This window comes from Arachis hypogaea, chromosome 7 (genome assembly GCF_003086295.3).
Source record: "Arachis hypogaea cultivar Tifrunner chromosome 7, arahy.Tifrunner.gnm2.J5K5, whole genome shotgun sequence".
In the NCBI taxonomy this organism is placed as follows: domain Eukaryota; kingdom Viridiplantae; phylum Streptophyta; class Magnoliopsida; order Fabales; family Fabaceae; genus Arachis; species Arachis hypogaea.
In genome coordinates, this window is record NC_092042.1 from 31,730,937 (window position 1) to 31,740,722 (window position 9,786).

Consider the following 9,786-nt stretch of genomic DNA (forward strand, 5'->3'; position numbering starts at 1 on the left):
ATGATTTATTTTAAATATTAAAATTTTAAATTTAATTTTATAAATAAAAAATTAAGTTGAATATTATTAATCTTAAATTAAAAAAACTTTAAAACTTAATAATATAAAAAAATGATTTAATAACTTAATAATGGAAGTGTTATATAATTAAATTTAAGAAATTTTTATTATAAATAAATTATGGTTTATTTATTAAATTGAATTCTTAGAGTTAGAGATTAGTTTATTAGGAATGATTAAATAGATTTTCGTAAATACTTTAGATTTAAGTCAATTAATATTTATGTATAATTTTTATTTTAATTAGTTATTTTATATAAATTGAAATTAAAGTTATGATAAAAAAATAATGAAAGGTCATATAATTTAATTTAGGTAATTGATATTTTGAATGTAACCGTATTTTATAAAATGTAATTAGTATATTTACTTTATAATTTAAATTAAAAATAATTATTTGAACTCAATGATATTTTGATAAATGAAATTTTATGTGTTCCAAAAATAATCTTCACAATATTATATTTAAATTCTAAATTATTATTTTATCTCAAATATTTTATAAAATTGTTATATTAGTTATATATATTTTATCTTAATTCTAAAATTTTCTAATAAAAACCCAAATTTCCCAAATTTCTCAATGTAATACCCTAAATCCCTAAACACACGCACACAACACTCAGTGAGGGAGGGAGAAAGGGGCAACAGTGAAGGGAGAAGGGGAGCTCGAGGGAGAAGAGGGGAAGAGAGGAGGGGACGACGCGACTGGGTCCTTCCCGCCGTCGTCGTTGTCGTTGAGGCGCCGGAGGAGAGAGAGATTTGCTTTGCAGAGGCGTTGAGGGAGAGAGGGAGTCGCGCTCTGCTGCCGATCCGCCACCGAACTGCCGCACGCGAGGAGCCATTGCCATCGCGGAGAGAGAAGCGTCGCCGTTGAGCCAGAGCCGCCGCTGGGGGTTCTTCGCCGTCACCGTCTTCGTCATCCTCGCGAGCTGTAGCGCCGCACAGTCCAGCCACTGTGACCTCCGTAGAGCCACCGTCGTTGCGCTGTTCCGCCGTCACCGCTGTTGCCCTAGAGCTCGTCGTCGTCATTGAGCAGGATGGAGATGAGAGAGAGCGCGAGCGAGAGAACAGAGAGTCTTATTGAAGACCTCCCTTTGAAGGTGTAAAGTGTACAACCTTTAGACTCTGGTATTTTACCTTAAACTTTTGATTTTCAGTGCTTCTATTTGCATTTACATTATAGTTCACAATTAACAACACTATTATTAGTATTTTTTTTCCAGCTTCTAATGAAAAATTTGAATCTCTGAGACTTAATAAGTATGTTCCATCGTGCATTCAACCTCTGGAAGTCATGATTCAGGTATGGATTTATTCTCCGGCAGAAAATTTAATTTCTGGAAATTACAGGAAATTTGTGTCTATGATTACAGAAAATCTTATTTCTGGAAATTATCTTTTGTTGTTTGAGTATATATTTGTTCCTAACTTTATTATTGCTTCTTAATTTGTATGATCCAGTATGGTAAAGATTATGAATTTGATACTCCAGTGAAGCTCCTAGAGAAACATCTACATGCTATGGCACAATTTGTTGATGAGCAACTTCTTGTTGTTTCTCAGGTCTTGGCTTCTTAATCAATGGTTGATTTGAAATGCCTACCCTCCTCTTTTTGGATTCATATAGGTTATTGCTTTCAATGATAAGCCTGTGAAGAATTTGAAGGGCTTGGTCACCATGGTTGAGAACTGTGATGATGAGTTTCTAAAGTTTGATCTGGAATACCAACAGGTTCTCTCTCATGGACTCAGTCGTGTGAATTTTTTTTTTGACTTTCTAAAGTTTTCTGAATTAACATTTAATCTAACTTTTATGTATCAGTAAGCTGCCCATTCTTCTCTTTGCCCATTCTTTACATATTTCGTTTAAGAATATATTTTTCTAGTTTCTTATGTGGAATTTGACTTGTCATATCAATTAGAAGTTGTTTCTTTCTCTATCTTTTACATAATTAAATTGAAAGTAAAACTACACTTTAGTACTAGGAAAATTTTCATTTAAAAACTTAGCCTGTAAAAGATTAAAAGTACCCGCTTTAGTCCTTGTAATATTTATGTTTCAACACTTTAGTTTGTAAAAATATATCAGTTCTAATATTTACTTCATGATGTGATAGTTACTGCAATAGGCACTTAGCGCATGTGTATTTAGTATGTAATAATACTAATTTCTGTATTTTACTAATTTTCTATTTGTTAATGAAGTTTATCTAAAAGTAATAATACTGATTTCAATTTCTCAATCATTTATTTCATCTACAAAAATTGAATACATGAGTTCAAGCATTCAGGCTTTTATTTTGTTTAGATTCATTAATAAATAATTAAAAGCAATGACTAAGAATAATATCAGTTCTAATAATACATAGAGTCTAAGTTTGTGATATGACTTATAGTTTCTTTCGTACAACTCTTAAGTCTTTTAGCCGTTGAGTATGCGAGGGGTGGATCTAACTTGATATTTTAAATTGATATTATTTGCGGTTGCTGAAATTCAACCTTTAATGCTTTGATTTGTTAATGCTAAAATTGGATCGTTTAGATTAGTATTCATTTGTTGTTATTATTGTCATTATTCGTCTGCTAATATTGATAGTGTCTTTTGGTGTCGGCTAATAGCTAAGTGTTGGAGGGTTGTTGTTTTAATTTGTCCTATTTTGTGTGTTGATTTTCATATAATGTGCTCCAATTCCAAGATCAACAGCAGTCTTGATCTTCACTAAGGGGGGGAGATTAAACTGAAAATAATATCAGTGCATTTATAATGAAATGCTTCTTGAAGTTTTGGTCATAGAATTTAACTAGCTTCTTTTTTTATTTACCGATGTCATTTTTAATATCCTAATTCCTGCTCTCTATTAGGCATTCAGTTCACTGTTTTCACTATACAAACTGCTTTAACTAATTTACTTAAATTGCTGAGAAATTGAGATAAACTGATTTAGTTTTTTCATATTTACACGTTTCTAATATCCACTTGAAAGGCATAATTAATGATACCATTTATGGGTAAGCCACTTAAGGTTCTGTGGTTATAAGATTTGCAGGTAATTTCTATGTTATATGTTCTAGTGTTGGTATTGAATCTGCTTTAATTTTATTTCTCAGGATGTGACAGCAACTAAAAGAAATGAATTTGAGGATTATTTTTTGAAGCGAGAGTTGCTCATGGGAATATATGAGAAGGGTTTTGAAAGGCCTTCTCCTATCCAAGAAGAAAGCATTCCAATTGCTCTTACTGGTAGTGACATTCTTGCAAGGGCTAAAAATGGGACAGGCAAAACAGCTGCATTTTACATTCCTGCATTGGAAAAAAATGACCAGAAATAATCTATCCTGGCATAGTCCAAATTGTATTGCTCTCACGCCTGTGGAACAATTTTGTGAATAGTGTCTACTTAGTGTTAGTGTATATATCATTGTATAAAACTAAGATTAAGACAAGTGTATTTACTCAACTATATTGATATGTTAGCTGGTTACTTTAATCACAACTTATCTTAATTGTTGATTATCATTTTTTAAGGAGGGGTGACCATAGAGGCTATGGTCACCGTGACCATAGATAAGGCTATGGTCACGGTTTTAAGGAGGGGTGACCAAAGAGTCTATGGTCACGGTGAAAACTGTGACCATAGATAAGGCTATGGTCACGGTTTTAAGGTGGGGTGACCATAGAGCTATGGTCACGGTAAAAATCGTGACCATAGATATGGCTATGGTCACGGTTTTAAGGTGGGGTGAACATAGAGCTATGGTCACGGCAAAAACCGTGACCATAGATAAGGCTATGGTCATGGTTTTAAAGAGGGGTGACCATAGAGTCTATAGTCATGGTGAAAACCGTAACCATAGATAAGGCTATGGTCACGGTTTTTACGCGTGACCATAGATTAACCTATGGTCACGGTGAAAAAACGTGGCCTAAAGTGTCAGAATTTGAAAATTGAAACCGTGACCATAGAAACCGTGACCATAGATAAAAAAACCGTGACCATAGACCTATGGCCACGAGAGAATAGACCACGGTAAAAAATCGTGACCATAGGTCCAAAACCGTGACCATAGATCTATGGTCACCCTTTTTACTAGCTATAGTCACGGTTTTTTACCGTGACCATAGGCCTTTTTTTTTTGTAGTGATTGGCAGAACTTCAGAGCTAGATGAAGTGAGTATTAGAAGTGATAAACCCATTATTCTATTACCAACCTACCTTATAACCTTTCTGCATTGAGTTTAACTTGTACCTTCTGTTTTGCGTAGACTTTTAAGCCATAAGAATATTCTGGATTTACAAACAAAGCATGTCAAATTTTTCTGTTTTTCTTTGACATGTTTAAGAAGGGAAGTTACGTTAGTATGAATCTTTTCTATTTTATATCAATTTTCAAGGGCAAAAATTTTTGTAAGGTGGGTAGAATGTAGCGACCCTCAGTTTTAAAAATATAAATATAAATAAGTTATAATTTATCTTATAAAATTAGAATTCCTTATTTTTAGAAAATTATTTTTATTATTAGCAATTGAACTAATTTTATAATAATTTGAATTTAATAAATCTATATTATTATTATTATTATTATTATTATTATAAACATTGAATATAATTTTTATGAGTATTATATGAGTATTATATGTATTATAAGTTTATATAATTTTACTCCCTAGTATTATAAATTTACTGTTGTTATTATATTTATTACGATACTATTATTATTACTATTATTACGTTTATTATTATTATTATTATTATTATTATTATTATTATTATTATTATTATTATTATTATTATTATTATTATACTTTCATGCGGTTTATATTTTGCATTAAGTTACATATATATTGGACTGTGTGCATATATATATATATATATATATATATATATATATATATATATATATATATATATATATATATATATATATATATATATCATAAGGCTTATATAATAATAAAGAAAGCCAAGGCGGTGACGTAAAAAAAAGGATTTCTTACAATCCGTAACTCCAATCAAAAATCTAATCCGATAAAAGTATTCGTATCCTTTTCCTCTACACGTTGGCACCACTTTTGATCAGTAGAAGTTGACGGTGACGTAACTCCTCTACTCTTTGAGTTTGGCCAACGAAAGATTTAGGAGGCACAGACGATTCTGGACGTTTTCTTCTTCGATAGCTCGGTCAGAAAGCTTCTCCAGAGCTTTGAACATTTTGATTCCGTACGAAGGTATGGTTTTGGTTTCTCGTAGTTAATGTTTAATGTCACGTGAAAACATAGGCTAGAAGACCTTAAGATAGGAGTGAAATGAATGAATAATTGATGGATTGTGTGTATGGTATAAAATGTGAGGTTTAGCTGTTGTCAATATTTTGCTGTTGAAGTTGGTCGGTTTGGAAAAGGATTTAATATTGGTATTTGTTTGATTATGAAATAATTTGTTACTGGAAATGATTTAAGTGACTGAGAGGTGTTTGGTTTGATAGTTGGGACCCTTGAAGGGTGGCAGAAATTTGAGTCTTAGAGGAGATATTGCCAAAGTTTCTTTAAGAATTGGAGTTTTGATTTGAGATAATATTTTTAAAAGGGAAAGAGATTATTATGTGGCTTGTGTATTTGAGATTATTTGTTGACCCTCTGTCGCAAGATGTGACCGGGCACTTTAACTCCCCGGATTCCCCCATGGGCATGCATATAAATATGAATATTGAATATTATTGAGCTTGGAGTTTAACTCCATGGAATACTATACTATTGAGCTTGGAGTGTGACTCCATGGAATACTATACTATTGAGCTTGGAGTGTGACTCCATGAAATATTATATTTGAGCTTGGAGTTTGACTCCATAGAATATTATTGAGCTTGGGGATGTGCGCACAGAGGGACTGTCCAATGGTTAACTACCAGGACTTGTCGGGTTGGCTGTATAACCGACAGATGAGACTCATCAGTCATAGGACAGGCATACATCATATGCATTTGTTTGTTTGCTTGAGTGTGCATTGTTTTGGTTGCTTAGCTGTTTAATTCTACTTATCCGCTACTTGTTCTACTTGCTGTAAATGCTTCTCTATCTGTGTTTTCCTTGCTTGAACTGTATGTGTATGTTTTCTGAGAAATTCCTCTTGACGAAGGTGTGAGGAGAGAGGGTTGTTCCACCAGTGATTCCGAGGATTGGAGGCGACAGAAAGTGAAGTATTAAGTTAAAGTTACATTCAGAACTAGAATACGTTAGATAACTTACCTAACTTTTGGTTTAGTTTATTTTATTTAAGGGTGATTTTGAGTGTCGAAGTTCTAGGAATGCCTCTAACTTTTCCGAGACCTTTTATATTAACTATGCGGGCGCCTATACCATACGAGAACCTTCGGTTCTCATTCCATACTATGTTGTTGTTTTTCAGATGCAGGTCGAAAGGTATCTCATTAGGTGTCTGGACACCAGAAGCGAAGTGGTTACTAGGTTATTTTGGTGTGTAGTGATGTATATACACGTACTTAGCTTTCTCTTCGCATAACTTATTCTTTTTTATCCTCCTAGAGGTTTATGGAGAGGCAGGATTTTGTTTATGTACATTTTGGATTTTGGATATGTATATATATATGTAAATATTCTCCGGCCAGCCTTGACTTCGCGGACTGAGTGAGGAGCTTGTTATTTTGTACCTTTGGCTTTCTATTCATACTTTTATTATCTTACGTTTGATAGTTATAGTTTGACTCACACGCAAGTTATTCCGCTTCCGGAGCGTGACACTTTTCATTTTGCGATTTTGTTTTACCCATTTTTCAAGGCTCCTAGTCTATCATCTTCTTTCTACTACTATAAGTATGTATTTTATTTTTTTTTTAGAAGTTGTAATACCTCGCCACCTCTGCTTTACAACTTAAGCGTAAGGCTCTGTGTGGTAGGGTGTTACATTCTATAACAAATTTAATTAAATTAATATACACTATTTATATATTTCTGATGCTTATTATTTAACTTAATAAAATTACATATAATAGAACACTCCTTAGTAAAAAAAAAAAAAAAAACACAAAGAGTTACTAAAATTTGGTTTCCAATTTTTTTTAGACATCGTATATCCTTACATAATCTATTTCATAAAATAAATTTAGTGGACAAAATAATAATTTTTTTATTATTCCATCTTTTTCATATAATATATAAATAATTAAAAAATTAAAATAATCAATGTATTCATAAGAATAATAATAACAGGTAGAATAAAGAGAAAAAATATTAACATATCGCTTATTTTTTGCCATGTGTATTTTTCAATTTGAGTGATTAAATATATTTTACAAAGTAATAAGTTAATAACTATGAAATAAAAATAAATTTATTGCTCTAAATTATAAAAAGAAGTATTGAGTACTCTTTAACTAAAATTTTTATTATAAATTTATTACAAAAAAATATATTTATGTTTCAAATTAATATAGATGCTTGGGATAAAATATTGAAAATAAAAAAAAATATGCATTTGCATTCTTATCTTAAAAAATAAATGAAGTCATTTTATATACAAAAATACTACGTTATAATTACAAAAAATTGTCAAACATAATAATTTTATTATCAAAATAGTATTTATATATTGTGTTAAATTAATGTAACATAATAATTTTTAATATACTTTAATTTAAATTTTTTAGTTTTTATTTTAATTTATATTTTCATATTTTAAAATTTTGGTAATAATATATATCTATAACAATATATAATGCCAAAATAGAGAGGTTTGGTGTCCAATTTTTTATTTCTAATTTTAACCCTACTAACAATTCAAAAATATTTTACAGTTACTTATTTCACTAACATATTTCACTAACAGTTATAAAAACTCACGCGTAACTTCTATTCAATTCTTTACTCCCACAATCTCTCTTTTTTTTATTTTGTTCTGATTCTCCTTTATCATATGAAATCTTCTCTGTACCGCACAATTATTTAAATAATTTTCTGTGACATCATAAACTAGGTAAAGACGATGTCAAAAGATTTATTTTCGTGGCCATATATGAAATGAAAAAAAATAGTTAGAAGCCAACAAGTGTTTAACTAGTAGTGATAAATAGTTTTTTTTGTATAGATCTTATTATATTCGGAGGTATTCATTTAAATTATGTTTTGTTTAATTTTATATTCGTCTTTCTTTGTATACTGTTGTTTTAAGTATATATGTGAGTACTATACTCTAATGGTCTGTCCAGTAGTTTAGGCTTATTCTAATTATTCTATTAGAATTTTTTTTGTAATCATAAGAAATAGATCTTTTTTATTTTTTTATAATTTTATCTATTTTACTGATTTTTTTTTACCTCCTAATACACTTTGTTATATTTCTCTTGTTGCAACTATTTTTTTTACCTTCGAACGCTATCAATTTCATCACATCCATCATTACAAATTTTATTAAGTTTTATTGCAGTTACTACGTTCACGTATAACTTCTACCTATATTTTTTTTCTCTTTAATTTACTTACCCAATTAATATTTTCATGGTTTTTTTACCTTTTTTAAATTTGTTCCCAATATTTCACGTACAAAAGATAAGATAGTGTTCTATCTTTTTTTCTTACCAAAGAAGAACTAATTTTTTTCCTATTATATGTATTCCTTTTTTTAAATATGTCTGTACCTATCAATGATGAATTGAAAAAGTCTAATATTTTGTTAAATTTATTTTTTTATTTTTAAAATTACTTCATATAGAATAATATTATTTTTTAATTTTTAAATTATTAATTATACAGAGTATTATATTTAAAATTTGAGTACATGAATATTTATTTTTAAATTAAACTAACGTAAATGAATTATATTACAAAAATATAATTTATTTTGACTTCTATAATATCATTTGTTTGGCATATGGCACTGGTTATTTGATTAACATATAAAAGATGTAACATATAAATAGTGTTAATTAATTACGGTGGGTGAAGAGAAGGTGGAAGGAGAAGAAAAAAATGAGAAAGAATAAAGTAATATAATAATAGCAATTTGACAATGATAGGTATGTGTATAGAGAATAATAATAAGAGAAAGAATAGTGTTTGATATAGTAAGGGGATATAATAAAAATTATAAATTAATAATTTCAAAAAATAATAAAATAAAAAATATTTAAAAAATTAAATATAAAATTAAAAAAAAATAAAATATTTAAAAAATTAAAAAAATTTTAAAATTAAATATAAAATTAAATGCTTTATGTCTTACTTTTTTAGAGAAACTTCAACAACTCATAAAAGTTAATGGAATAGATGGTTATAAATCATAGTGATAGACAAGATTAAAATTTGTGATAATAATACTTGGTGATAATTAATTACGGACAGTCGGGTGAAGAGAAGATGGAAGGAGAAAGAAAAAAACGAGAATGGAGAACAAGGTAATATAATCTATACCAATATATAATGGGATACGAATGTGTGGTATCCAATTCTTTCTTTCTATTTTATCCCTGTTTTCTTTTTATTAAAAACTGAGTTTATTCTACGACAGAACTTAAAAACTGATTTCAATAAAAAAACTGCTACTACGTACTCAATTCTTTTTATTTTATTTTATTTTTTCAAAAACTGGCTTTACCCCACGACAGATTTAAAAATAATTCACTTTCAACTCACTACAGAATTTAAAGCTGATTTACTTTCAATAAAAAAACTATTAATACGTATTCAATTTAAATACCGATTCACTTTCAATA

At 29.4% G+C, this 9,786-nt stretch overlaps 1 long non-coding RNA gene across 3 annotated transcripts; it reads left to right on the top strand.

The window, feature by feature from the left end:
* The first annotated feature begins 719 nt into the window (after positions 1 to 719).
* Positions 720 to 3,558, top strand: LOC112702913 (uncharacterized). Of its 3 annotated transcripts, none has more exons than XR_011863459.1 (3): positions 720 to 1,191; positions 1,273 to 1,795; positions 3,172 to 3,558. It is a non-coding gene; the product is annotated as an uncharacterized lncRNA (long non-coding RNA). The 3 variants fall into 3 exon arrangements; XR_011863460.1 differs by having other exon boundaries at positions 1,287 to 1,795; XR_011863458.1 differs by having other exon boundaries at positions 720 to 1,795.
* Positions 3,559 to 9,786: the final 6,228 nt, after the last annotated feature.